The sequence below is a fragment of the Hibiscus syriacus genome, unplaced genomic scaffold (genome assembly GCF_006381635.1).
Source record: "Hibiscus syriacus cultivar Baekdansim isolate YM2019G1 unplaced genomic scaffold, ASM638163v2 tig00116964_pilon, whole genome shotgun sequence".
NCBI lineage: Eukaryota > Viridiplantae > Streptophyta > Magnoliopsida > Malvales > Malvaceae > Hibiscus > Hibiscus syriacus.
This window is the reverse complement of record NW_024063489.1, coordinates 717,242-723,241: the sequence shown is the minus strand read 5'-3', so window position 1 is coordinate 723,241 and position 6,000 is coordinate 717,242. Positions and strand designations below refer to the sequence as shown.

General features: G+C 36.6%; 1 pseudogene; it reads left to right on the top strand.

Annotated features, from left to right (window-relative positions):
• The first annotated feature begins 1,759 nt into the window (after positions 1-1,759).
• On the top strand, positions 1,760-4,277 carry LOC120191024 (annotated as a pseudogene).
• Positions 4,278-6,000: the final 1,723 nt, after the last annotated feature.

Genomic DNA, 6,000 nt, shown 5'->3' with positions numbered 1-6,000 from the left:
TCAATATCATTATTAATTTTTTAACGATGAATGACTAAAATGAACTAAAAGAATAATTGGGTACACAAAATAAAACAAAAGTGATAATTAGAATACTAAACTTATAATTTATCCTAAGAAAATAAACCATGTTACGTAGAAGGAAATATCAGCGAGGACTTACTATTGACAACAATGACCCGAGGGAAATTAATAGGAGAAAGGTAGGAGTGAATAAAATTTGACTCGACTTAAAATATTAATTTTTTTTAATTTGATTTGATTTGAAAAAACTTGATTTGAATTGATTTTGAGTTGTAATTTCATAAACTCAACTCGAAAAAAATTTAAGTTCAAATCGAGTTATAAAATAAAACTCGAATTTTTTAGTATTTAGTGGATTGATTTTCAAGTTTGAATCGAGTCCCTCAACTCTCTATGATACATGTATATCACATATAAAAGAATGAAGAAATATATATGTATTGTATATGGTTATAAAAAATCATTTACATTAGAATCAAATAAAACTATAATATTATAAATATTTATAATTAAATTTAAACAGAAACTCAATCGACTTGACTCGGAAAAATTTCAAAGCAAGGTCGAGTTATAAAATAGAACTGATAAACTCAAATAACTTGAATTTTTTTTACTCGACTCAAAGGTGTTCTATTGATAGCAACTATGGTATAGCAAGAAGATTGCAATAGTATTTAGTCGTTGATTGGTGTTGTTCAGTAGAATACAAAATCCATAACAATTACCAACCCGCCTATTATGGCGTGAGAAACCCAAGAGATTTGATAAATACAAAATATGAGAGCCAAATTATAAGAATTACGTGTTGCATATGTGCTTGCAAAATCGACCTTTCAATCTTCTGCTTCGAGACAAACGAGTCAATATATTATTATGTTGGGTAAGTGAGGTAGGGTTTCTACGGACGTGTTAGAAAGACAGACTTTAGAGGCGTTTACTTGGAACAAGTTCTGGAAACTTTTATAGTCAATAATTATAACATTTTTTATGATTACAGAAAAAAAATTAAAAACATTTATAGGTATAAAAAAAATGTTGACCAAATTTATTAAAAATAAAACATTTTAAATTTTTCATAATTTTTCTTATAACCACAATTAATGTTGTCAATTATTTATTATTTTAATAATCTCATCAAATTTCTTATGATTACAACAAATATTGTATATCGTTCAACAAATAAGACAAAAATATCAACATTAAGTAGTAAACTACTTAACAAAATTATGATAAGTTAAGAATTTTATGAGTACTATCTAATAAAATTTTCCAATATTTCTTGTGATTGTAATAATTGTTGATTTTTCTTAAATGATGTTTAAGCTTTTTTATAAAAAGTCTATATTTTTTTTATTAATGTGTTACATAGATAGCAGGATGAAATGGAAATTAAAGACTTTTAGAGGCCTTTCCGGATTTGCCTCCAGAATCTTTCAAATTTTTATAATTTTCTTTTGTAACTACTATAAATGTAAATTATTTACGGTTTTTAATTATCTCTTCAATATTCTAAAAGAAATGTTGTACGTCATCTAACAAAAGTACAAAAAAAAATATGAATAATAGCAACAATTATTGAAATGAATTTAATTTTTTAATTGACCACGTCAAACATTGATGTTTTTCTTAATAATCAAACATTGATGTTAATCTAACTTTTTACACGAAGTTTTCGGGGGTTTTCTTCTTCTTCTCAATGCTAAATTCCTCCCCTAGAACTTCCCCAAATCTCTATATAAGCTTACTGAATTAGTAACAATTAGTCTTCAGAAACTATCGGTTGCCAAATTTCGATTCTTTATCATGGCTGCTGATCATACCAAACTCTTGTGTCTTTGGCTTTCTTTTAGCATCTCGTTTGTGTATACGGAGCTAGCATATGCTGATAATTATATCGTCCACATGGACCTATCAGCCATGCCCAAAGCCTTATCGGGGCAGCTAAGCTGGTACTCATCCATCCTTGCATCTTTATCAGACAACTTCGGAGATAAAACCAACATAACAATCCCCTCTTCTAAGCTTATTTATAGCTATAAGAACGTTATTCAAGGCTTAGTAGTCTCACACCGCAGAGCACGAGGCCTTGCAGAACACTCCAGGGTATGTTTCTCTGTTAGAGATAGACTTGTCAAGGTCGATACCACTCATTCCTTCGAATTTCTTGGCCTGAATTCCAACAATGGTGCCTGGCCGGTGTCGGATTTCGGCAAAGATATCATTGTTGGGGTGATTGATTCAGGGGTCTGGCCTGAAAGCCAAAGTTTTAATGATAATGGAATGAGTGAAATTCCATCGAGGTGGAGAGGGGAATGCGAAAGTGGCACCCAATTCAACTCATCAATGTGCAACAAAAAGCTCATTGGTGCGCGGTTTTTCAATAAAGGTGTGATCGCTCACCATCCAAATGTCACCATCTCAGTGAATTCTCCACGAGACACATATGGACACGGGACCCACACTTCAACAACGGCTGCCGGAACTTACGTGGAAGATGCATCGTACTTTGGCTATGCCATGGGAACTGCCAGAGGAATGGCCCCAGGGGCTCGGGTGGCGATGTACAAAGCCCTCTGGGACGAAGGATTTTACGCCAGTGATGTAATTGCTGCAATTGATGCAGCAATCACTGACGGTGTTGATGTTCTTTCCATGTCATTTGGCATAGATCAGCTCGATTTGTATGAAGATCCTATTGCGATTGCCACATTTGCCGCCGTAGAGAAACATTTTCGTCTCAACATCAGCTGGAAATGAAGGGCCATACCTGAAGACCTTACACAACGGCACGCCTTGGGTTTTAACTGTCGCCGCTGTACCATGGATCGAGAAATCGGAGGAACTATAAGTCTTGGAAACAAAGGTTCAATGAACGGTGTGGCCCGCTATGTAGGGAATTTCTCGTCAAGCCAATTCCCGATTTCATGGGCGCATGTGACGATACCAGAGTATTGAAGAAACTTGGGAAAAGATTGTTGTGTGCCAAGATCCGGGCAAGAATGATTCCCTCATTCACCAGTTTACCAACATTCTAGCTGCAGGAAACATAGCTGGTGTGTTCATAACGAATAACAGTGACTTGGATTTCTTCTTCCCTAGCCCTTTCCCAGCACTTGTTTTAGAACAAAAAGACGGTGATTCCGTCGTGGAGTACGTCAAGAGCAACACTGAACCAAAAGCCAGCATTGACTTCAAGAAAACATTCCTTGGCACTAAACCTTCACCAACTGTTGTTAGCTATACCTCTAGGGCATCCTATAGTTGTCCGTTTGTTTTGAAGCCTGACATTATGGCCCCTGGCGACGCAGTGCTTGCTGCATGGCCTTCAAACATCCCAGTGGCTTTTTCAAATAAGGAATTGATCTTTACCGACTTCAATTTACTTTCAGGGACATCCATGGCATGCCCCCATGTGACGGGAGTAGCAGCGCTTCTGAAAGCGGCATATCCCGATTGGAGCCCTGCTGCCATCAGATCAGCTTTGATGACTACATCTGATCATCGACAACGCGGGTAGTCGTATCAAGGATCAGGGGGACAATCTCCAGCCTGCAAGTCCACTAGCCATGGGAGCAGGTCATATCAATCCCAACAAAGCGCTGGACCCGGGGCTCGTATACGATGCTACAGTTGAAGATTACGTGAATCTCCTTTGTGGGCTAAAATTCACAGCACAACAAATTAAAACCATCACAAGATCATCTTCAAACAACTGTTCCAGCCCGTCCCTCGATCTGAATTACCCTTCTTTTATTGCATATTTCAATGACGGGGATGCAAAACCAAATTCAAGAACTGTCAAAGAATTTCAAAGAACGGTGACTAATGTAGGAGAAGGAAGCTCGACTTACAAAGCAACAATGTCACCAATGAAGGAAGTCAAGGTAACTATCGCGCCAGATACGTTGGTTTTCACGGCAAAAAACGAGAAGAAAAGCTTCAAGGTGAGTATGAAGGTCCAGCACAGATGACTGAGGCAGTGTCTTTTGGTCAGCTCACTTGGGAAGATACCGGAGGAAAACATGTTGTGAGAAGTCCCATAGTCGTGGCAGGCTTCAGTATAGAAAAATGACAAACTCGTTTTTCTAAACAAGTGGTCTTTTAAGTTTGGGTTGAATAAGGAATTTACTTTACCTAAAGTAGATTGTCTCTTCTTGTTGTGATTAAACTTGGTAGTTGCAGCCTGTGCAACTGCGTCTGTCGGATAACTAAGGTTTTTGTACCGTTCCATTTCAGCAACTTTCAGTCTTAAACATGCATATCTAATAAACATTAAAGCTTTGACTATTACTATGTTCTTCTTTGCACCCTGCGTTTCAACTCATAGAACAAACCCTTTCTTTTTGTTATCTTATAAAATTTTAAGGACAATAAAAATATTATCGTACACTCATCTATGTCTAATGTTTTTTTTTTCCTTCTAAAAATATTACTTTAAATTAAATGATTTAAAACAATATTAAAGTTTTAAAAATTAATAAAATAAAACGTTGAACCTATTTGAGGGGAAAATAAGAAAACTGAAAGAAAGAAAAATACGGAAACTAAAAATAATATACAAAACATATTGTTTATTGTGGTTAATCTCTGGAAGAGATTCTGGTGTGGATCGCAGTGTTGTGCGCCCTTTGTATTTCAGTAGGTGTCCGATTGAGGGTGCATCAAGTCTAAAGCATTGACGACGAGATCTGGGTCGGTTGCTCCCATTGGGCATTGGCTTCAGCTTTGCTTCGATTACTTGTGCCGGTGTTGTGTTGTTTGTTCTGTGTTGTAGTGTGTGGGTCGCTGATGGGGTTGCCGTTGAAAATTCAATATTAGTCTAAATAAGTTCACACCTAAATTAATTTGATGTCATTCCTTACATCAATTTAGTTTTGATGTCATTGCCTACATCAATTAGTTAGGTGAAAAAGTAGTATTTTCTCATGTTTTAATTTCAATGGTTTAGATTATTTAGTGATTATTTTAATGAGTGGTTTAGATTGTTTCTTGTAACCTATAAATACCCTACTTGTATTTGAGTTTTATTATCCAACAATCAAAGCTTAATTATAAGCATTTGAAAGCTTTCTTAAGAGTTCTTCCCTTTTGCGATTTTGTGAGATTATTCTAAAGAGAGTTTTTCTTCTTCTCGATCAATTAGAGTTTTTACTCTATTTTGATTCTACAATTGGTATCCGAGCCACGTTTTTAAGGTCTCTTGAAATTCCGAGTATGCTCTGTGGCTGTAGTTTTTAACTGATCTTCCACATCAGAAAATATTTCTTGAGTTATTGTCGGGGTTATTACAAACCTTGTGGAGCTTCTTTGTGTTTAGAGTAATTTAGTACTCTGCACGTTTGTTACTCAAGCTTTTTCGGTGTAGTCAAAGTCTTTCCGTTAAGATGGGTGATCTTCAAGTAGTTGGAGGAATCAAGAAGCTCAACAACAAAAACTACAACACGTGGGCAACATGTATGGAGTCATACTTACAAGGTTAAGACCTTTAGGAGGTTGTCGGTGGTGGTGAAGTTACACAACCGGCGGCAGAAGATGTCAATGGCATCTTGCTAAAGTGGAAAATTAAAGCAGGCAAAGCAATGTTTGCTTTAAAGACCACAATTGAAGAAGAAATGTTGGAGCACATCCGGGATGCTAAAATACCAAAAGAAGCATGGGACATTTTTGTTACACTCTTTTCGAAGAGGAACGATACAAAATTGCAACTTCTCGAGAATGAACTTCTATCAATAGCACAACGCGACATGACGGTTGTCCAATACTTTCACAAGGTGAAGTTGATATGCCGCGAAATTTCAGAATTAGATCCGACAGCTGCTATTGGGGAAGCCAGGATAAAAAGAATAATTGTCCATGGTTTGAGACCCGAATATCGAGGGTTTGTTGTCGCTGTACAAGGATGGCCGACACAACCATCGCTTGTTGAGTTCGAAAATTTGCTTGCAGGTCAAGAAGCCATGGCCAAGCAAATGGGAG